This window comes from Amphiura filiformis, unplaced genomic scaffold (assembly GCF_039555335.1).
Source record: "Amphiura filiformis unplaced genomic scaffold, Afil_fr2py scaffold_88, whole genome shotgun sequence".
Taxonomy (NCBI): domain Eukaryota; kingdom Metazoa; phylum Echinodermata; class Ophiuroidea; order Amphilepidida; family Amphiuridae; genus Amphiura; species Amphiura filiformis.
This window is the reverse complement of record NW_027305552.1, coordinates 1-25897: the sequence shown is the minus strand read 5'-3', so window position 1 is coordinate 25897 and position 25897 is coordinate 1.

Genomic DNA, 25897 nt, shown 5'->3' with positions numbered 1-25897 from the left:
AAATGCTACTTTTTCCACATATAACATAGCACAATGCCGTCACTTGCACATAATATGCATCGCCTATAGCCAATGTCTAAAAGTTGTAAAAACAATTGGTGTCAAAAGGTCATCTTGGGGTTATTTCCGATATCTAACCAAATACCTTCAAAATGCTGCTGCTCCCGCAAATTACATGGTACAATGTTGTCATCACCATGAACCATAGGCTGGTGGTACAAATGTCACATGAACAACTCTAGGTCATAAAGATGTGAACTTCACTGGCTAAGGGCTGTGCTCTGTGAGCACAATGTCTAGTTATTATATTGTTATTGCTTTTCTCTTTCATTTGACACCACTCGGGGGGGGGGGGGGGGTCATACCTTGGTGGCATTTCGAGATATGTCCATTTCGAACCAAAATGTTAGTCAGTAACGATGTAAAGAAGTAACATGCACTCATATAGGCTGATATCATGTTTGCATATAGTTAGCACCCCCAACTGATGCTTTGCAGCAAAGTGTTCTTGTTCACACATTATTCTGCATGTGGGCTTAACATTCTTGGCTAAACCTATAAAATGGGTTGGAACTCTGGAATGACACACCCACCACTGGTAGGAAATGGAGCCTCGATGGAAATATCTTAGGATGAAATCAGACCACCCTCCTTTAAAGACATTTATCTCAATATTTGATTTGTCAATATGTTCAGTGTTTGTAAAAGATTGCGAAATTTTAAGGACACTGAGCGACATGTAGTGCTCATTGCTTGCTGATAGTAATTGCTCTAACATACTTGTGGGTGGGGGGGGTGTGTGTGTGTGGGGTGGGGGTGTGTGTGGGGGGGGGGTGTGTGTGTGTGGGGGGGGGTAACATTTGAAAATGGCATGCCCAATATTGCCCGCCCCTCGGCCTGCCATAAAATCCCCTCCTTTGCACATGGCAAATTTTGAGGTTCCAAATTTGCAAAACTTAAATAGGTCTAGATATACAGTATAATGCAAGGGTAGCGAGCAGGAACTTTTGCATATACAGGGTGCCCCAGAATGAATGATCTATACCGTGTTTGAAAAAAAGTATTAGAAATAGTCAACAGTGTATCTAATTTTGATAAGTGCAATACAATGGCTCACATGTCACCTACTTATTCATGGAAATAGCTTGATTCAGTTTGGCGTGACATTGATATTACTGAGAATGGCACCAGGTGACAAAACAATATGTGTAGGAAGTTGGAACAGATGTGAACCATGAGATAAAATCAACTGGGTGAAATGTTTCTGTGGTCTTTTAAAGGGACTTTGTCTAACTATGCCAACGATCAACAATGATGTATATACTGTTAACATGATTCTTTTTATGCGAAAATTGTGACGAATCGCAGACGTTGCTGACTTTTTGAGACCTTTTACTTTATTCTACATCAATGATAAGCTAAGAAAAAAGCTTAATAAAATAATTTAATAAAATAAATAGGAAGGCTTGAAAATTGTACCAAACCTATTCTTTTAGTTTCTATTCATCAACACTTTATCCAAACCCAAAAAGTCAAAAGTTGATGTGAGGGGTTTTGCAACAAAGCTCTTCATAATTATTAGTCGACTGCTATATGGTTACTGAATTCTGCAGTTTAACTCAGGGATTGAGTTTTAAGGCGCACGAGTGTGATCGCACACCTTAAATCGCCCCCCGAAATCGCCTGTCCGAGTGCAAGCACACCTCATTTCCTAAACTTCTTACCGAGTGTAATTTAATAGCACACCTGACAGCCTGCATTTCCAGAAGTGTGATTTGTAACACGCCTGTTATTTTCAAAACTCGACTCATAACCCTTGTTCGCTTCATTAGCATATCACTGTTCTAAAAGCAAAAATCTGAATTTTGATGATTTTCAGGGTGTTTCTGATTTGGCAAATGATAATAATCCCTTTAATATAGCTCTTAAACAAAACAACTTTGACAGGATTTGAAAGTGGGTTTGGTGAAACTTTCTTGTTCTGACTTGTTTGAAATGTTTCCTTTATATGAACGTAAATATATTTAGATGGAACCCACATCCTGTTTGTTCACACAATAACCTTAGTTCATTCTTTTAGTTAGAAGCCCACGTATTTCCGTGTCTCTTTTCTCTACATAATACATACATCATATAGGCCTACATACATACACACCTATAGCGTTGACACATTAATTTGTTAGAATGATGCCTTTTTAAAAGTGTTATATCTGGAAAAGTTTTACTCTTGGGGATCTCAAATTCAGAGGTATTGCAATCAATAGCACATTTAGCTAATGAATTATTATTTGTAACTAAAGATCTTAATGCAAGTGCTAATTGGTACTAATCCACAGAGTTTACACACGAAAGCAGCCATCACTCATCTACAGAGTTTACACATAAGTCGTTCAAAACGATGCCTTCTTTAAGGGGTACACGAGGTATTGTTGGTCGAAGCAACCAAAAGAATTGATTTTCATTTCCTTAATCAATATATTATTGAAAAATAACACTTTGGTGCTTTGCAAAAGTTCCCGTTATTCTACAAATCATATACTTTGAAAACTTGCTTGATTTATTGTTGTTAATGAGTTACGTAGGTTTTACAAAAGTGTTGCTGTATCAGCAATTATTCTGGTAGGGTGGTCGTTCAAAGTGTCAGGGTAAAGGGTTTGTTAACTTTAAAACATGATATTTAGATTATATTTATGGTTTCCTTTTTGATATTTAAAACTAAAAATTCAGAGAAAATGGCATGTTTTTACTTGGTATACAGTTATAAGCCAGTCATAACAAATTCATGCTGCTGGCGGGTAATAACTTTAAAGCAATAATGACCGATTTCCTTCCAATTTTAATTTTATTATTCTTTACCCAAAATGCTGAAATAATATTAGTATTCTTCCCATCAAACCTCCTTCTTGCTTGAAGTCAAGATGAGAAATGATGAGGAATGTGAGATGGAACCTTGTATCAACACTGACCATCATCATGCAGGCATATCAGGGGGTTTCCTGTGTTCAGGGTCTTTGCTGTGATCTGTATAACAAGGGACCAGAGATGGAGCTAGATGGAGCCTTAATCACTTTACACTGACCACCATATTGAGTGCTTCCTGTTTACGCAATGGGGGTGTGTAAAATGATCTAATTCCAGAATGCATTGCCTATTTAACTTTTTTAACAAGCAACAAAAATAATTTTTATAGCTAGTTCTCACATCAATGAAACATCAATCAATAAGCAACAAGAATACACAACAAAACATACACGGATTTGATTTGAGCATTTATCCCCAGTATTTTACTTTTGCCATCAATGTGAATTTGTGATCATGATCAATTTCAGTAGAGGTATATGGGATGTCTTGACCATGGAGTGGCGCTATGAGCCATATTGGTCTTAAATGTAAGGGCGCACTATTTGATTTAGGGGGGAGCATGGGAGTTTTTTGAAGAAAAAAAATTAGCCCATTAGTGAGATAAAAAATGATGAGTAAGAAAAATATTTCCCCTCACCCAATTCTGTATAATGCATACATGAAAATTGAAAAAAAAACCACCCAGAAATGTGCAGCCTTCGGCGGCAAAAATAAATAAACCGCCTTACCCAAAGGCTCATTCTCCGATAAAGTGTTCAAGTTTGGTCTCAGGAATGACAAAATGCCAACCACGAAGAATTCATGAAAATCATTCAGAATCGTAAACTTTGATAGTTTCAGAACACAAAACAATGCAAGGGTGATTTTTCAACAACACGTCATTTTTGAGCAATATTACTTGTACGCATTGGGGGTTAAGTATCTGTGGTAACGTATCTGTGAAGCCCTTTCCCACCTTTGTCTTAATCGTGCAAGTGTAAAAACTTACCGACTTAATACTCATACTTGATCAGTCATCATACAAAGTACTAAAGTCTAGTATCGTATTTGGCTCCATTTATCACCGCGTTTTTTTCGAGAGGATTAGAATATAGGTAACGTATCTGGGGCGACATGAACGTAACGTCAGGATTTTTGCCATTAATAGACCTGATTTTTTTTACTATGAAACCATTGTGTTATGTACCATATATATAATATATCTATGGACCCTGCTTGATCCATCACATATGAGAACAATCATCTAGCCAATTATTTTCACACATTGTTATCCATTAGAAATATGGTAACGTATCTGTGAACAATATTGGCGACATAGTCTCAAAGACCTGTTGGAAAAATTAAAAAACCCGTGTTGTGATGTTTTATACTTTATAATTAGGGCATGATATCAGCTAATGAAAAGTACCTATAATCCATTATATGCGCGCATGTTTAGCGAGCAGGGACACATTATACGGAACGCACCTTGGCCAGCGACATGGAGGAAAACAATGGATATGCGTAATCAGCTTTATTGATTTATAGTTTCTAGGCATGTTAAAACCTCTAGCCTCACACATTTTAGAAAGCAACTCCTAAGTATTAGTTCTATTAATAAAAGTCATTTCTTTCTGACGAAACAAGTCTGAATACGACTTGAAACTATGGGCGACACAGATTTGGCATTTTGAACACTTTATCGGAGAATGTGCCCAAATCCCATGCCCCTACTAAGAATCGAATGGCGCGTCCCTAAAAAGGCCTTATCCACGACACGGACTCTTTGTTCAGTGACAATCACAGCTTTAAAATTTTTGCACCAACGTCATTTTATGGATGTACGGGTATATTAAGGTTAAAGAGCTGTGTCTTGATAGATGAGGTTGTCTGATATCATAGTGTGAACACTCTTCCAGCAATCAGCCATTTATTATTTCTGGGAGAAGGCTGTGGGGAGCAGGTATTTTAGGGTGAGTGGAGGGTATGCGTTTTGCCCATAAATCCTTCAGTGTTTAATCAAATATGTATATTTCATATCCCTGTAAACTTAAACACATGTGCATGTGTTTCATACTTTCATATGATAATAAGGGTAAAACATTGGGGTCCCAAAATCCAAAAAAAAAAAAAAAATGTTACCTTGTGGGCCTAAACTCAAGTACTTTCAACCACTCTCCAAACCAGTGGTAGCACCCACCAGAAATGTCCGGGGGATGGGAGGGGGCATTTGGGACCCTAGAGGTGTCACAAATCATGACATTTTCACAAAATTACCACGAAGATGCCCTAACCCTCCCCTTCCTTTCACGCCACACATTGTTCTACGATGTATAATGACCCCTTTACAGGAACCTCACTTGTGGGCCTAAACAAAATACACAACTATTCTATCAACCACCCTCCGCACCATATCACATCTCTCTACACAACACATAACATACTCCACCCCAACAACAGCCCCCCCACACACACACATCCTAAGAGGAGCCTAAATCTTGTGGGCCTGCAACTATATGCCACCACCCCTGGCCAGACACACCTCACTCTACAGCACACCGCACACGCATGTATACATGCATGTCACTTGTGTCCGAACTCCCAAAGAAACATAAAGTTGTGCACAACATGACTACAAAACTTTTAGAACTCCCAAATTCAATACTCGGTGTCTTCATTTCTGCATTTTCGGCAATTTCTGTTGTTTCTGTCATTTCTGTATTCTGTATTTTACACCTGCCAGGTTTTAGACGATACGGTTTTAGACGAAATGGATATACACCGAATTTACTTCAACATAGATCTTCTTAAAGACGATGTCAAAAGGACTATTCATGATAATTTAGATCTTATTTATTCACATTCGTTGTTGCCAATCATAGTAAAAACTACTCGAATTACGGAACATAGTGCTACTATTATTGATAACATATCAACAAAATGTTGATAACATTGTGGAATCTGCTATTATTGTTATTTATTTATTTATTTATTACATCATATTTACCCAGGGTAACCCGATCAGCAAAAATGCTGTTCTTACACGGGGCCCTGCATCATATAACAATTGCACAACAGAAATTTAAAATTACATATAATACAACAAAATTATTAACACATATCAAATCAAACCAGCATGACAAAATAATATAGCACCAACTAGAGGAACAATTATTTGACCAAAAAAACCAAACAAATGAACATCTCTATATATAAATACACTGTTATGTTAAATACATATGAAACCACTAATAACATCATATTATAGCTTAAACCATGGAAGTACTTTTAGTAATTCCTTGCTTAAACGTATACATATTCTTAAAACGTTGTAAATTTGAGGCGTTCCTTACATCATAATCAATTTTGTTCCATACCAACACCACTGTACGAGAAAGAAAATTTAAAATATTCGGTATCATTACCATTAGAGCAAGGTGGCAACGCTAGCAGACCAGCTGCAGCTTGTCTTGTATGAATGCCATGATTATCAGATATATATTTACATTTGGAAGAAAGATATGATGGCGCCAGGCCATTTAAAGATTTAAACATCAGCAGTGCTTTAAAATAATTACAACGATCATACAGTGAATTCCATCCTAATACTGGAAACATAACATCAGACGAGGTTTGGGAATTAACGCTCAAAATAATTCTAGCACATCGTTTTTGTAAGACATTGAGTTTGTGCACATCATTATCATATCGACAAAACCATACAACACAGCAATAGTCAAAACAGGGTTGAATCAATGACTTGTACAAGATATTAAGGGTGTTACTATCAAGAAATGTGCTCAGACGTCTTAAAAGAGATATTTTACAGAACAATTTCTGAATAACACAATTTACTTGCTTATGCCACAGTAATTCATCATCAATTAAAACACCTAAACATTTAGCCTTGTTAACTCTCTCTAGTTTATAACCATTAACAATTACTGAAAAGAATCTTCATCAACTTTACGTAATCTTGCACTACTGCCTAATAACATTACTTTAGTCTTATTTGTATTGAGGAAAAGCTTGTTTTTATGCAGCCATTTAGTTATCGCCTCAAGATCCTCCGTAAGCTTATTTGACATAATGTTAACATCACTTTCATTGACATACAATGTAGTGTCATCAGCATACATAGAAATCTTTCCATGTTTTATTACTTTAGGCATATCATTGATAAAAGTTGACCAAGGATACTGCCTTGTGGAACACCTGTATTAATGGGTAATGTATCTGAAACAACTCCGTTAAACGACACTCTTTGCATTCTGCCACTCAGATAGGATTTAAACCAATTGAGGGTGTTGTTTGATGCTCCAATATCGTGAAGTTTATTAATCAGGATATCATGATTCACGGTATCGAACGCCTTCCTTAAATCAATAAGGGCCATGCTCGTCATTTTACCAGAATTGATATTAGAGAGCCAGTCGTCCACCATATCAACAAGGGCTGATTCTGTTGAATGCCCAGGACGAAAAGCAGACTGGTGCTCATCAAGAATTTCATGTTGCGATACATAAGAATACACATGTTACTGATATGGGCTGTTCGAATGCCAACGTGTACTTGTGAGTAGTGATGTTACGGCTGTCATAACGGGAGAATTCCACCAGGTACCACCAGGGGCACCACTAATGCAACTACCACCAACAATATCATCAGCAACCATGCAAATGACACCACCAAAGCTAACAATACCAATACCGTGACACAAACACGTATCAAAACTATAAACATCAAAAGTTCAGATTCAATACTCTGATATATCTTGGACACCTTGGTGGAAAAGAATTCACCAAATTCATTGGCCAGTTTACCAGCATCATTATGAATTATCTCGAGATCTTTATCTTTATGTGAAGATCTCGAGATCCTTTTTTATCTCGAGATATTTATCTCGGGATAATGTGATTATCTCGAGATCCATTTTTATCTTGAGATATTTATCTCGGGATAATGTGAAGATCTCGAGATCTTTTTTTATCTCGAGATATTTATCTCGGGATAATGCGATTATCTCTAGATCTTTAAAAACAATTCTTCCATGTCACTTCCGGGGCTCCGTAGTATGTTAAATGTATTGTTTAGAAACAAAACGCAGCGAATCAGGAGGAAACCACAGCTTGTCACAATTAGAAAGCTTTTGTGTTCGACACAAAAGTGATTATAGTATTATCAGGGGAGCGAGATCCAGGGAATTTAATTTGCTCATTCTCCACTCTTTAATGATTCAGACGGTGGTATACATATTCTTAAAACGTTGTAAATTTGAGGCGTTCCTTACATCATAATCAATTTTGTTCCATACCAACACCACTGTACGAGAAAGAAAATTTAAAATATTCGGTATCATTACCATTAGAGCAAGGTGGCAACGCTAGCAGACCAGCTGCAGCTTGTCTTGTATGAATGCCATGATTATCAGATATATATTTACATTTGGAAGAAAGATATGATGGCGCCAGGCCATTTAAAGATTTAAACATCAGCAGTGCTTTAAAATAATTACAACGATCATACAGTGAATTCCATCCTAATACTGGAAACATAACATCAGACGAGGTTTGGGAATTAACGCTCAAAATAATTCTAGCACATCGTTTTTGTAAGACATTGAGTTTGTGCACATCATTATCATATCGACCAAACCATACAACACAGCAATAGTCAAAACAGGGTTGAATCAATGACTTGTACAAGATATTAAGGGTGTTACTATCAAGAAATGTGCTCAGACGTCTTAAAAGAGATATTTTACAGAACAATTTCTGAATAACACAATTTACTTGCTTATGCCACAGTAATTCATCATCAATTAAAACACCTAAACATTTAGCCTTGTTAACTCTCTCTAGTTTATAACCATTAACAATTACTGAAAAAGAATCTTCATCAACTTTACGTAATCTTGCACTACTGCCTAATAACATTACTTTAGTCTTATTTGTATTGAGGAAAAGCTTGTTTTTATGCAGCCATTTAGTTATCGCCTCAAGATCCTCCGTAAGCTTATTTGACATAATGTTAACATCACTTTCATTGACATACAATGTAGTGTCATCAGCATACATAGAAATCTTTCCATGTTTTATTACTTTAGGCATATCATTGATAAAAGTGGACCAAGGATACTGCCTTGTGGAACACCTGTATTAATGGGTAATGTATCTGAAACAACTCCGTTAAACGACACTCTTTGCATTCTGCCACTCAGATAGGATTTAAACCAATTGAGGGTGTTGTTTGATGCTCCAATATCGTGAAGTTTATTAATCAGGATATCATGATTCACGGTATCGAACGCCTTCCTTAAATCAATAAGGGCCATGCCCGTCATTTTACCAGAATTGATATTAGAGAGCCAGTCGTCCACCATATCAACAAGGGCTGATTCTGTTGAATGCCCAGGACGAAAAGCAGACTGGTGCTCATCAAGAATTTCATGTTGCGATACATAAGAATACACATGTTACTGATATGGGCTGTTCGAATGCCAACGTGTACTTGTGAGTAGTGATGTTACGGCTGTCATAACGGGAGAATTCCACCAGGTACCACCAGGGGCACCACTAATGCAACTACCACCAACAATATCATCAGCAACCATGCAAATGACACCACCAAAGCTAACAATACCAATACCGTGACACAAACACGTATCAAAACTATAAACATCAAAAAGTTCAGATTCAATACTCTGATATATCTTGGACACCTTGGTGGAAAAGAATTCACCAAATTCATTGGCCAGTTTACCAGCATCATTATGAATTATCTCGAGATCTTTATCTTTATGTGAAGATCTCGAGATCCTTTTTTTATCTCGAGATATTTATCTCGGGATAATGTGATTATCTCGAGATCCATTTTTATCTTGAGATATTTATCTCGGGATAATGTGAAGATCTCGAGATCTTTTTTTATCTCGAGATATTTATCTCTGGATAATGTGATTATCTCTAGATCTTTAAAAACAATTCTTCCATGTCACTTCCGGGGCTCCGTAGTATGTTAAATGTATTGTTTAGAAACAAAACGCAGCGAATCAGGAGGAAACCACAGCTTGTCACAATTAGAAAGCTTTTGTGTTCGACACAAAAGTGATTATAGTATTATCAGGGGAGCGAGATCCAGGGAATTTAATTTGCTCATTCTCCACTCTTTAATGATTCAGACGGTGGTTCAAGCCAAATATTGTTGCGCTAATGTAGCTTTGTGTGCTTTCCTCCCAAGAAAATGATGAATTCAATGCTCCGATTTAACCTCGTTTCGTCCGCTGCGATTCATCAGCCCTCTTTCCGTCCAGTACGATTCGGCATATGTTGTTTCGTCCTCTGCTCATAATGTCAGATTGCCGATTCGTCCGATTAAATTTTTGGTCCATTTAATATTTCGTCAGTTTCTCTTTTAGCCCACTTATCATTTTCTCCACTAACCATTTTGTCATGTCATCCATTTGTCGGATTTCCGATTTGCCCGATAACGATTTGTCGGATCTTCGTTTCGTCCGTTACTCGTTTCATTTGTTTGTCTTTGTGTTTGGTCTTCTTTTAGTACTTTACAAGAATCGTCCTCACTTAAAGTTGCTATTATAGCGCTAAATGACAAAAATACACATGAGATTGTAGAGTAAAGATTTGATTTAGCAAACTGTGATGTGGTCTGAGTAATGTAACTTGATTATCCATCTTTGTTTACAAGTTAGATTATTTCATGAGTGATGATAGTTCTGGGAATCCCTCTCAATCTCTCATGCATCAAAAACAAATTGAATCATTTCTAATTTTGAAAAATTTGGGAAAATCCCTACTATTCCAGAATGTTCAGCGTATTGCACCATCGGGGAATCCCTGATAAAGTAAAGTGAAGTGGCATCATTTTAGAAAATCCCCCAGGAAGTGAATGACAGAATGGTTTATTAATAGATCATGGGTTTTTTGATGAATACAAAAGTGGAAAAGAAGTGAGTTTGCTCTTGGCAGAATGTCACGTGTTGATCATAGTTGTGCTTCAAAAGAGGTACATTTGAACCAGTTTATATAGCCAATAATGTGCTATTTTAATACAGCAACAATGGAGATTTTGGGAGACTTGCTGGAACCCTGTTTCCTGGAGGAGTCATGTGTTTGGGGATCTGCGCAAGAAGTTAAGTGTTAGGATAACGGCACAAGTGTTTGGAGATCTGTGCAAGTAGTTAAGTTTAGGATAACGGCGCAAGGTGTTAAGTGTTTGGAGAAAGCAGCACCATTTCTGTGCAAGGATTTTATACGCAAGGACATATGTGACGTGTCATGTCAAAAGCAGACACTTTTGGGCAGGTTATCAATTTTGAGGTTTTTACATATCTTAAATATAGAGATATTTTGCTCCACAACGCCGTTTTTCCCAATGAAATTGGACATTCCTAAGCGAAGATATTGAGTTAGTAAGTTGTGGTATTATAAAATGGGAAATTGAGATATAGGCCTTTAAATATATTATTGACAATGTTGAGAGTAGGAATTGCTTTGAAAAATGTCTCATAAAATACAAGATGCCAGTTATATTCCGGTCTGAAACAATCACACAATATCTTAAACATGAATAACATCACAAATTGGCAACAAACCCAAATTGTGAAAAAAATCACCCCGGGCAGATTTTTGGCTATTTCTCCATTTACGATCCTGCCCAAAAGTGTCTGCTTTTGACATGACACGTCACATATATATGCAATTGTACAATGGACTTCGCTGATTTTCGCAGGACAAGTGAATTAGGATATATACATCAGCCGTCCAGAACATTGCAAGAACTATGTGATCACCAAGACTGCTGGTTAAGTACTGATTAGTTAAAATTGTGATTGTGTGATTATATTGTATGTGCAATTGTTGTTATGTACCAATCATATCTTACTTTCAATTAAAGACTTGGATTTTGTTAGCTTAATCAAACAGTGTATTTGTGTTGTGTATTCGTGTGAATTTGGGTAAAAGGTGATTTTGATCTTGAGTCAGTACGACTAGTAACACAAACGAACGGTTTTGTATTTCGGGTAAACTGCAAATCTGCCTCTTCATGGAGTTCACAAAAAAGGTTAGCGGACGAAATGAGGAACGTACGAGAAATATTCAGCGGGTAGAACACGTATAGGACTAAACACAATCTGACACAACGGCAGGCAGACAAATCAAGCAGCGGACGAAATGATGTGAAGACAAAAATTAAGTGAAAGTGAACAAAATTAATGGAGGTGTGGGCAAAAAGAGTATCCGACTAATAAATGATCAGACAAAACGATTAGCAAACGAATCGTTGTATGGACGATATGAAAATATGACGAATCGAAGTGGACGAAACGGCAACTGACGAATCGGTAGCGGACGAAACGAGGGGTTACCAATGCCCCTGCATGTTTATGTGTAACTATTTTAATGAATGGACCAGCGGCGCTAACCTTGCATTTTGGTAATTCGTCAAGTTTCAAAGATACTACAGGGTGTCCTAGAATGATCTATACCATGTTTGAAAAAAATATTTAAGTATATAGTAGGTATGTCACAGTGGCTGCACAATAATTCTGCTACACTGTGCATGCAAGCATAACAGTGAATTGAAAAGGGCGCGCTTCAAATTTGGCCAATTTTAGAAAACATCCATGTCGATAAATGAATTTCCTCATATGCTTCATTTATCCAAATTGTTTAAATTTTTAATATATGGTGTGTGAAGCCTTTCCGAGGCTAACATCGGGTCCTCAAAAATAAAAAAATGGTTTGTTTAAGAGCTACTGCCTGTTTTTATGGATTTTTGAAGATCGCTCATAAATCAGTAAATATAGGCCTGTTGAAGTAAAGGGACCTACCACCATTTAGCTGAAATACTAATCTTTCTTAGCATGTAAATTATTTCCGTCGACAACGAATGAAACACTTCCCTAAAACTAGTTGAAGCAAAACATTAATCAATGATATTTTTAGGGAGTAATTTTCCAAACCACAATAGCTCTAAGCCATTGTGTGTGTCCAAGGCCATACTATTTTTGTATACGCGGTACAGTAAAATAGCTGTTCCTTTTACCGATTGTCCTCCCATGTTAATCGTGATGACAAAATGTTAATTTAAAGTCTCATTGCAACTGAATTTTTATTTTTACTTTTCGGACATGGCTTTGAGTAATGGTGACACATACCATGTTTACAGTAAAAATGAAAATTATATTCCAGACACCGTCAAAATGTCAAACTTTTCATCAAATTTGGCACAGATGTAGAGCGTACAACGCTGAACAATTCTTGATATGGAATAAAGTGAAACATTATGACTTCAGATTTTTATGTTAAAAGAACATACTTTTTATGTAATTTTTACCACAAGTTTTACCCAAAATGTCATTATTACGGAGAATATAACTTCCTCAATGATCCTCTGCAGTCAAATTTAATCTTCACCGTTTCGTAGCTGTCGGTTTGCCAATATACTGTGGAAATAAATAAATGCTACGACACTAAGGACAAACATTCTCTATACTTTTATGACATATCCATTTTTGCCGGCATTTAAAATGACGAAACTCAGACACTGAAATAATTATCTTCAAAACTGCCAACAAAGTAACAATAGCATAAGGTCACTCAAGCGTAACAAATCCTTTATTCCATATAAGTATTACTTCGTAACATCATATATAATCGTTAGATATCGACAAGTTAGAAAAGTAAGAACAAAAAAACCTGCCTAACATTTTTCAAACAACTTTGTGCTGAACAGTTAGTAATTTTACATATTTTCAAAATGGGTTGTTTTGTGAAAACCCTAAATTCACCATTTTTACGCATTATCCTATTAGAAACGTCCAATTTCCAAAATTTTAAAGAAAGCTAATTATATGTAAATCTTAGAATTTAAAACAATATTATCAATAATAATGCCCTTCATACCTACACAAATTTAACTTTGACAGTATAGATATTTCTGGGACACCTTGTATGACACATCGCAATGGATATTGGATAAAGCTATCGGAATGAAATTTTCACAGTATGTAGAACACATAACAATCATTGGATTGCAAGTATTAAAATTAGATTTCAATATCTTTAATATTTTTCTGAAATACGGTACAGATCATTCTAGGACACCCTGTATTACGCATTTCTAATCTTAGATTTGTGCACTTTTTGTAAACATATGATATACTAGTAATTTACAACATTTGCAATTTATATTTAAATGACATTTCCTAATAATTTTGGAAAAGAAACACATACATTTTGGCTTGACATCGACGCAGACATTTACTAAGTAATTTATATACAATTATATGAAATAAACTATGTAGGCTCACAACACTTGCTTGGGCATATTCAAAATCAAAAGTTAACTAGATGACACGTACCCTGCCGCCGTCCATTTTATGAAAAGGTCAAAATTTACCTATGTGACCCCAGGTAGACCTCTGATTCTATTAGTATTACGTTTTAATTAAACATATGCTTATACATGTGTATAGGTCATGAACATGGGTGAATTATAATGTATTTAGTGACAAATCAATGTTTGACCCATGTGTGGCCTCATTTGAGCCCTGATCAACTATAGGAGCACAATTGGTTAACAATGTGACTATACACTTTACATGCATGAGTGAAAATTACATTTTTGAGCCCTCTGACCCCTACGTGACCTTTGATCCTTGGAAAGGTCAAATTTGACCCCTATAACCCCGAATAACCCCAGGCTGATTTCTGATTTCATTGGTATTCCATTTTAGTGAAAACCAAAATTTAACCCCTGTGACCCCAAGTTGACAGATGTCCCCATAGTATTATTAGAGGTCATATGAGTATGTATGTGTATCAGAGGATGATTTAAGCACTACCCAGCACTCCTCTGGGGTCAACTTGCGGTTAGCACAGCTGTGTGAGTGAACATGACACCACTGCTTGCCCACTGCATAGACATGCATGGTTAAATTTGAATTTGGACTGATATATTTACAATAAAAACACATTCAAAATATTAGTCGATTTCACATTTTATGTTATCTACTGAAGGTGTGAATCATCCTTTGTGCATACATCACTTTTAATCTGAAATAGACCAAGTAATATAAATGACACACACGCAATTCTAAAACAACATCTTTTGCACAGAATTCAATGGGATTTGAAAAGTAAATTGGCAGTTGAAACTCTCGTGATAACACTTTCACAGTGCATGATGGGGCTTCCTTAAATCATCCTCTGTATGTGTATAAGGCAGGCAATTACCATGTGTAACATTGGCTAGTTCTAATGTTTTTTGTGAAAATCAATGTTTGACCCCTGTGGTCTCATTGGACCCCTGATTAACTATAGGATCACAACGTATACAACGTGATTAGATGCTTTACATGCATGAGTCACATGTCCATAGTACACAATTTGTAGGAGGAGAAGCATTTTGGGTGAAAATAACATCTGTGATCTCTACGTAACCTTTGTCCCAAATGTGGCCATATAACATAAATGCCCTAAGGTGGGGGTTATCAGTCATGGCATGTTGAAGTTATAAGCCAAATAGGTGTTGCCTGAAAGAAAGAAGAAACTAGAGAACTGGTACACATCCGTTGACCTTTGCTCAAATTTCACTTTTGACCTTTGGAAACTGCCACATACTTAGGCATCATAAGATACTTATGTCAACATCTCAAAAAGAGCATGCGGGTACAATTGCAGCTGAATCGGAGCATTTTCAACATTTGACCTTTGACCTCAGCCTGTATGACCCCTTAATTCCATTTGACTAGGATAAATTAGAATATCTTTCATGAAAATCAATACTTGACCCCTGTGACCCCAAGCAGTAGCACTTTTTCACAAGCAGTAGCACTTTTGGTGCAAATAACCATTTTGGTCCCTGTGCCCCTGTTGACCACCATAGGAGCACAAACTGTATAAAGGGTCACTGGATGCGTAATGTACAATAGTTACATAGTCAATTAGGGTGTAGTGTTTTCCTCATTATCAATGGATCTGTGAATATTTAAGTAATTTTTACAGAACTAACCAGCAGCATACTTCGCTGTACAAACTGCTCGCTGCAGTGTTATCCAATATATTTTGTATTTACAACGACGCCATTTTAAAGTTTACTGTTTGATACAAACATGTAACTTTTAAAATACATGCTATCATAAAAAAGCACTTTTTTGAATTTGTCCTGAACAAGTTCATTCAATACGATTACCATACCATCACATGTCCATACATTTTTGACACATGGTGCTTTCAACACCAGATCTTTGGCTTTTCTAAGGAGATGCTGGGTTAGAGTCACTTTTCTATTGACGTTACGTAACGTTTAAATCTCAAGTGGTTCCTGTGATTTTCAACTCAGGCACGTGTTGTGTGCACAAACACTCATTCGATTGTTGATTCCATCTTGAAATCAGTGATCTGATTTGGAACGCACGATTGACATGATGAAATATTTATTGAATAGCACCATTAGATTGGTTCTATTTTGGAAAAATCGCGTTTCTAGCGGCAAGTTTGCGTCAAAGTTGGCAACCAGTTTATTTTTGTATTTGGGTATGCTGAACTCGAATCTGTTGTCTGCCAAGCAATATTTTGAGAACGTGACCCTCACAAAGATCCCCCAAATGACCCCATAGGATCGTGTAGGGGACAAAAATTTATTTTATTCCAATAGCTCTTTCAAACATGTCAAATTAAGCCCACAGATCCCAGAAATGTAATGTTTGTGCGTGTACGACCTATCGTTTAGAAGTTATGGGGCACAAAAGATCACATGTCGATTTGCTTTTTGTGTATGGGTCAAAAGAAAAAGTTGCTCCAATTTTGGTAAAAGTTGACGCAAATTGTTCGTCTTGATTAGAGGTATCAGAAAAAGAAGAGTTTGCACTCTCTGCGATGTCTAGTTAGCATGTTACACAGCAAAGAGTCAAAAGATATGTAAGATTCCATAGGATTCAATGGAATTTGTATTTATTTATTATAATTATATCTCCTGAACTTGACATCGCAGATAGTAAAAACTATTCTTTTCCTGAATCCCTTGAACTTGAGGAACAGTTTGCATCCATTTTTACAAAAATCGAAGCAGCTTAAATTTTTCACCCTGTATCATGTGTATAGGCCTAGTATGCAAATTGACCTTGGACCTATTGAGTCTCATAACTTGATAACTATGTCCTACGTGCAAATATGTTACATTTTTGTAATCCTTCCCAGACGAGTAATGTAACATGTTTTTAGTGAATTTGGAGCATGTTTAATATTTGCCCCCTGTTAGAGCATGTAGGGGATTTTGGAGGTCTCTTTTGAGGGTCAGCTTGGCAGACAAAATCTTTGAATAATATTCAGCTTTTACGCGAACTTGCCGCTAGATGCTTAAATAAGCCCATATTTCCAAAAGTGACCAGTCTACATGGAGTGGCTATGGTTTGTGATAGCCGTCCTCATCTAGGTGATACATACTATATACACTCCTCAAAAGAATTAAAGGATCAGTTGAATATAATCAGCATTTTTGAAAACATTGCATATGATGATAATATTATTGATAGTTGCGCTTGATCTTTCATTACATCACTTGTTCCCTAAGCTGCAAACAAAATTCACTCATTACAAATATCCGCCGTCACCCACATCGTTGGGGTAGGGAGGAAAATGGAGGCCAAAGTTTCGATTTTGAAGCCATTTTTCAAACGTCACCACGGTCAAGGTCAAGTCACACATTGGTTGGGTTTGTGTATGTGACGTGTGTGCGGGTCTATACGTCACATTAGTGGGTATAAGATGTCCTCAATGTATCCCTGGGGTGGGGAAAGTCATTAATGTAACCGTACAAAAGATGACCACCCGGCCCCCTCCTCGTTTCTCTGAGGGTAGGGGTCTTAATCGTGATCATTAAATGGTACAGAACGACAGAACATATAAAGTATTCATTGATGCATTACGTTGCACTATTAGGGGAGCTCAATTTTGACCCCTACCCTCAGATAATGTGAGGAGGGGGCCGGTAGATCATCTTTTGTGCGGTTACATTAATGACTTTTCCCACCCCAGGGAATACATTGAGGGCATCTTATGCCGTCTAATGTGACGTATAGACCCAAACACACATCACATACACAAACCCATCTCAATATGTGACTTGACCTTGACCGTGGTGACGTTTGAAAAATGGCTTCAAAATCGAAATTTTAGCCTTCATTTTCCCCCTCCCCTGTATGTGGGTGATAGCGGATATTTGTAATGAGTGAATTTTGTTTACAACTTAGGGAGCAAGTTATGTAATGAAAGATCAAGCACAATTATCAATAATATTATCATCATATGCAATGTTTTCAAAAATGCTATTATTTTCCACTGATCCTTTAATTCTTTTGAGGTGTGTAGAAACAAACCACACACTTGAAGTGATGGTGAGTGTTGATCACTTTGTTACGTAACCGGTACGTCGATTCCAGGTCGCACAGTGGTAACAACAAGGCTGTTCTATTTTAAGATACAGTACATCAGCTATACCATAGCGATACGTAGCCAACATGAAAGATAATTCGCAAATCGTTCAGACAAGACCATAGTTCAGTCATTCATCGTCAATTAGCGTCTTGTGTGTATGAATTTCCTTCGGGATCCACTTTAGTCTGAATTGATTGATTGATATATTAGAGTACTTGCAAACAAGGTAGTTGATATCAAATTCCATAACTCATAATGAAAGTACACAAAATGCGGTAAAATTCAAGAGGTATGCTGTTACAAAGAATTGCATCAGTGCACTTGAATCATTGAAAGTAAATGGTGGGGTCAGGAAGAAATTAAGCAACCGGCCGGGAAACCACTTTTTTACTTGATGGAGCGAATGTGTACATTTGTTCTGTCTGCTGACATAATTTATTTAGACATCATCAGTGAAAACTAACGTGAAGTGGTTTGCGACGTTGAGTCTCTTGGTCCTTCGACGGGGAGATTAGAGTCTTTAACAATAGTGTTTCTTTACATTTGTTGTACCGTGCGCGAAGACACGAAAAAGTGACGGTGCTCTCATTCCGAGCATAGACTATATAGTATAGTCTGAGGTGGTATTTAGATGGTACCCCTAGACGAGCTGATTACAGCTGTTGCAATCACTTTGTAGGCGATGACAGTCATTATGGGGAAGAAAATGTCCCTAGTGATCATGGTGATATGGTCATTTATGGTAGTATTATGATTCTTTAAGATGATATCTACACATATCTGCGTGATCATAGTTACAGTAATGGACGAGTGTCCATGCCTATGTCCGGGAAGCCCGTAATTGGTTCAAAGCCTGTAGATGGAACCCCGAAAACGGTTGGGTTTACATCTGCTTTTGGTGGCCCTGTTGATGGAGTATTTATAGTTGCTTCCGGCGAACCAAAAACATCCCGATATACGTCTACGTCTGTTATGGGTGGTCCAGGTCCTGCCACGGACTTTGGTACACTCAACAAGAATGACATGACCCCACCAGCAATCAGCGACCCGATAACAGCTCCAATCATTGCACCAATAGCAACACCTATCCCGGGAATGGCCACGCCTAGAGCGCCCGCGATGCTTGTAATTGCTGTAGCCATTGCTTCACCACCAGCTACTCCACCAGCTATTTCCGCCACATTAACGGCGGTCGATTTTCCGAAAGTCCCTCCATCGTCAATAACCGACAAAGTAAGTGATGCAACGTCAACAACGACACCAATAGCCAAAGCGCCGGCCGCGATTGGGTTTCTTTTCAGCCACGTCAGCATTTTACCCTCATTCATCAAACTCAGTGGGTCAACTTCCCTAATTTTGATGACACTCTTGTTAAATACTTCGACATTTTCTGTGCCTTTCAAACCTACGTTGACTTTGCCTCGTGAGATTGGTTGTGTTAGCTGCTCTCTATTTGACACATTAAAGGGTCTTCCCTCTCGTGGTTGTCGTGCTGCAGATCCCTGTTGATCAATCACGTTTGTCTTGGTGCCAACTTTATATTTCTGCTTATCAACGGTTAGTTCCCCTACGACTTGAGAATCTTGTACACCTCTGTTGCTAAATTTCGATGGATGTTCTGGCGATTCTGAGTACCATTTTTCTGCCGCCCGTTGCTTAGCTGGTTTTACATGGTCCATCACGAAACCACCCTTTTGCATGGTTTTGTTGAATTCATCCACTGACATCTTTCTAAATACGTAAACTTTCTGCTGTGTATAATTCTTTAATGCACTCTGTACAGCAATGTCACTTGCATCTACATAGTGTTTGATATTGTTGCGGGTATCCGTAATTTCATAATATTCGTTAGCAGCCGCCATGATGAAAGTTGTTGAGTTGAAATAGGCCGTTCCAATTGTTTAAACTCCCTTTACAGCATTTGTGTTTGCAAACTCTGCACGACTTCATAAAGAACACAAGCTTTCGAACTGGTCCACCACGAGCAACTTTATACATAGTACGTCGTGCGTGGGCGTCTGGTAACTGGATATAAGTATACTGGTTTAGTGCATTATACTGACGGGGATGTTACCTTGTGTGCCAGGCATATAATTATGGGCGGCCAAACGCGCCAAAAGGTACGAAAAGCGTAAGGTAGTGTATAAAATAAGAAATCCTCAGTGACAGTGACCGTCTCATTTTTCAAAACCGATTTTTTTAAAAGGAAGTGACATTTGACCGGGAAGTGACGTCATGACCCGGAAGTGCCATTTTACCCATAAAACGATGACGTCATGAATATGGTTGGATGACGTCAATATAATTATATTGGTGACAGTAGAAGTAAAGTATACGTAGGCTTATATTATTGATTCTATTACCCCCACGGCCCATTATTCAAAATCGCGCACTGTGATTTGTTGAAACGCGTCACGTGAAAGACCATTAATTAGCATTCTTATTCAATGGGTGCGTCTTGTAAAGAATTCACGTAATTTGATTGGTTTTCTCATAGACTTACCACCTAGACCTATTACTGCCCATCCCTTACCACAGCGGGAGGTGAAGCCCCGTATCCAAGGTGATATTGACGGATTGACGGGGTTACTATGCGCGGAGATATATCGCGTACATTCTGACTCGCTCATTTGCGTGGTTACTGCGCCGTTATCGCCCGCGTCAAATGCAACATGTTCCGTAGACGCGAACATATCTGCTTGCTTGCGCCCGGGTATGCGTCCTTGTCAAAGTCGTTGCTAAGCAGTGTCGGCTTCACTACGCGAGTCAAAGTCATTGGTCTAGGTGCTCGTTTGTCTGGGGGTTTTCTGGTGTATAATATCTCACAATAGTTGATAGTGATATTAGTCAGGGCGCGCGCCGCCACGCAACGGCGGCACGCTTGCTGCTCCTCAATGATCGCGCGATAATGCGTTCGCGTAATACACGTGTTAGAACTAAGAACGCGATTCGGCGGCTTAGATGTTCGTGATGGTTTCGTTCATTTAAAACAACGGGGATGTCCTCACAAAAGTAACTCTATTTTTTTCTGAAAAAGGGCAGTTTTTCTCGCAAAAAATACATTAAAACTGAATAAGAATGAGAATAAAATATAGGATTTTGTCTTTTGCCTATCCAATATCGTGTCATAATGGATGGGCTGGCCAATATTTTTATCGTAGTGGATACCGGCTGCGCCGGCATCCACTACTCAGGGCAACGAACTTTATGTTCTTCTCGCATCGCAGCGCACAGCAAAGCGCGATGCAGTATATTAGCGTCGTCACGCTTTCTACGCAAAGCATTACGCTTGGTTACGCGTTCTGCAATACTCGCTATCACTTACGCTTTGGCTACGCGTAGGCGCTCCACCTTGAGGTAAACAACTTGAAATTTTTGGGCAAAAAATGTGATATTATATATTTACGTTTTTACTGCCTCGGACACATTATTTGGGTGTAAAGGATAAATGCATTACCCTTTATTTCTTAAATGCAACATATCATAATGGCATAATTATAATGGTACTTCAATACTGAACAATTCTAATTTTAGAATCTGCCAGTTTATTATCCGAGTTAAAAATAGACTATGGACTTTCACTTTTAAGCAGAATTTACCCCGGGACTTCGTTCTCTAAAAACACTGTCAATCATACTTGTTTATCAATCAAATCTAACCACAAGACTAAGCATGGTGGTACAATACGCGCTAGATGCGTACGTTCATCCACCAACTTTCGCGCCAGCACAAAAGCGCCGCATTCCCTAGATAGTTGTGTACCATGTATAGTTAATGGTACCAGTACGTGTCGGGAGGATTGAAACAATAACGAGATCTGGGCGACCAATTACAAGCCAGATCCATTTAAAGATGCATTACATCATGGCCAATTTTAGTAGGTCAGATTTCCGACAATCTCATCCACAGAAGCTCATAGACAGCCGTGTTAAGCATGTAAACCGCAATCCAAAGTCAGTAATCCACTTGGGAAGCTAACAAGCAGAGGGCGTACTGTGACTGAAAAGATCAGTTGTGCAAATCTATCAATTGTGCACACATTAATTAAATCAGAGTTTTAAGCTTAAATGTGATAGCCAGAGTATGCAAAATTGGCAAGTGGACTACGGAGAAGTCTAGAAGTAGTTCAGAATTACGCAATGTTCATGAAGATTCGTTGTCAGTTATGGTAGATGGTTGTAAACTTGAAAAGGTTAATAAGGTCAAATGTTTGGGCGTGGTAATTGATAATGAGTTGCTGTGGCACATACGAGTAAATGGTGTTACTCAGGAAGTTTTCTGTAAGGCATGTCGGACTAGCTGCGTGTCGGACAGAGCGGTGCACTCCGATCGGTCTACCCTGGGTAAATATTATGTATAAATAAATATGATTCTTAAAGTCATAATGTACGATCTTATAATATGAAATTGGTTAATTTTTTTCAAACCTGATTTTTTTGCATATTTGTAATGTTTACACATGTCCCAACTTACATCTAAATGGAATTAGCCAAATTCGTTGTCTTTGTAGGTCAACAGAGCAAAGTGCGACATATTATCATAATTTAAAAATTATGATAATAATGTCCTCCCTTTGAACTGCGTGTTAAATGGCAAAAATAATCAGTGGCGTTTCTTTCACTTCACCTTGTTATTTCAACCTAAAATGGACAGAACCCTTCTCGTCAGTTATTACTAATATTATTTCAAAATTTTGAATAAAGAATAACAAAATTAAAATTTGACGGAAATTGTACATTAAAGGGGGGTAACCGTATCGGTTTAGGATATGGATTCTCTTCAAACTTACATACAATGTCAAATATTGTCCCCTTTATCCATCTATGTGAGACAATTTCAGCATAAATGTGAATAATTAGCATATTAGCAAGCCAATACACTGGTGCGCGTGAATTGCATTTTGGTCAGGCATCCCGAAACAACGGCCGAGCGCATGTCCCGGTGGATACAGGAAGTGTTTGCCTTGGCACTGAAAACCGGCTCGCCCTGTACACTTTTATACCCTCTATTCATACTGATTTATCTTAAAAAACATTACATAACACTGCGCTCATTATCATTCTTGACAAGATAGCCCATGCTGTATTTACTTCGCTTAATTATTTCTTTATTTTTAGCTATATGATGCACATTTTCACATATTTATGATTTTTCTTTGTTTTATTTTTTAACAAATTTTTTAATTTGGGGGGGAGGTGCTCTCATAATTTGTTTCATATTCCTCGTATCATGCTTGACAATATAGGTCATGTTTCCTTATTTATTTCGCCTCTTATGTATTTCTTTATTTTTGTTTTTTGTTTTATATCATTATAGCGCCATCTATAGTTTGACATTAGTTGGCCTATTTGATGTATTTTTGCGGACGAATTGGTACTGGGGTGAAGTCTTCAGAATCTATATTCCGATTTCATTATATGACTACCCAAAACTCCCGTGTCGTGTAAAATGCGAATAACTGGTAGCCTGTAAAAAGGTGATTTTTTTCAAGATTTCTTCGGAAATACATCGATTTGAAGCGTCAAATTGCAGGATGGTAATGAGAAAAATACGATTCATTTTATGATATCAAAAAATCATCAACAATGAGAAAAATCGGGGGGATGATGCTGTTGATCGGGTTACGGACCTTTAAGGCTTTAAAACACATGTATAATCCACGCACGTATAATGCGACAAAATTGATACTTTCCTTCTATTACACAGTATAGTAGATATCTGTGTTGATGTTGAGATTGTGTTTTTTGTGTCTTTTGGAAAGCTCGTGCTCTTATATCCCGTATTCCTTTGGTTTTCAGTATAATGCATACTAATTCCTTCAAGTGCGTAGTCTACTGTAGTAGACCACTTTAATTTATCATCCTCTCCTCTGACCATGGAAAATCAATCCTGTTCTGATCCAACAGCTTGGCCATCCATGAGAAAAGTGGTCTACTATATTTGTAATACACAATGAACTATGCACTCTAATACTGGGTATGATGTTACCTCATTAAAAATGCAGTCTTGGTTGTTTATGCACATATCTTGTGGTTCATGATGCAGTCATGTCTACAGTAGAATTCATTTCGACCTTTGCAGCACTTAAACCCCATTAAAAGCTATTAAACCAAGATAACACTAATTGAAACAGCTCAACTGATTAAATCGGATCTTCTCTGGCTGTGCACATGTGTCTGTTTTATATGTGCGGTATCGCAATGAGCTGCTATAATACAGCTTCAGTTGGGTAACCGATTATAAAGGAAACGCAAGGAAACAATGGTATGTGGACCTTTGTTCACGAAATGAGACAATGGCCTGCTTTTTGTTAACCAGCATTCTTGAAAATGAGCAACATAATGATTGTTGACTTAACACGGTTTGGAAATAATTTCTTCATATTTTTGGTGTTATCTGTCGTTTACATATCCTTCCTAAAACACAAAAGTGCGACTACTTCCAAACACCTAAATTAGCTAAAAATTTAGGACATGTTACAAAACTATATTTTCTAGAATTTCATAGAATAATTTAAATGTAGCTTGTACCGTTTTTTTGTGGCATCCTTCAGAACTGAGCGGTCCGTTACCAATATAGCTCAATATTTTCGGTCAAATCTCCATTCAATTAACACGGGGAGTTGGCTAGCTATGAGCTAGCTATGCCTTGCCCTCACTCATATTTTACGAAAGTGCGACTATTTCTGAACATCTAACCTAGCTGTAATTTTAGGTCATGTTAGAGAAATATATTTGCTAGAAGTTTGGAGAATAGTTTAAATATTGGCTGGTTATTTTTCACACAGTGATGTTAACTAGACAAATGCAATATACTTCTAACATACACAATTTGTAAAGGTCGCGCGTCAATGGTGAGAGCACTGTGTATTGTGTATAGGAAAACGGACAGTAACTGCAGTATGTTATGTTACCTGACCCAGATAGAGCTACCCCACGTGGGTTGGGTTCAGTGAACACAGTGGGTTGGGCTAATGCATTAACATGTATGCTTGCCTATCTGTTATTGGTTAAGATATACCACCCACATTGATTTTTACTTCATTAACATTCATCTCAGATTGGAGATGAAAGAGGTTGAGTCTATGTTGTAAGATATAGTGGGTCACACAGGTCATATTCAACTAGAGCAGTCCCTCTTTTCTCTGGGCAGGGCAGTCACTGGAGATGTATTATGTTTTATGCATGGAAAGGTATGAATTGTTTATCAAAAAAGGAGGAATGCAGAGCAGTCTATCAAGTGCGTTGATTTTGAAGTACTTCCCCAAAGGGGCTTTCCCCTGTACATACCATGTATATAAGCCCCACACAAAAAATAAAGTACTCACTTCTTTTAAGTGTTATAAATAATTATGAATCTGAGCGTGTTGTGCTAATTTGATTGACACGGACGTGTGCATAAACTTGTAAGCTTCAATTTTACACAACTATACCACATTTACTACCAAAAGCTCTAACCAATCCAAGGAATAATTCTCAATGTCACTGGTGTGCGCGTAGACATGTTGAAAATGTCAGAAAAAACACACGAGATATTGTCAAACACCCCCTCTATAACTGGGTATATTGCAAATAAATCACAATGGAACAACACTA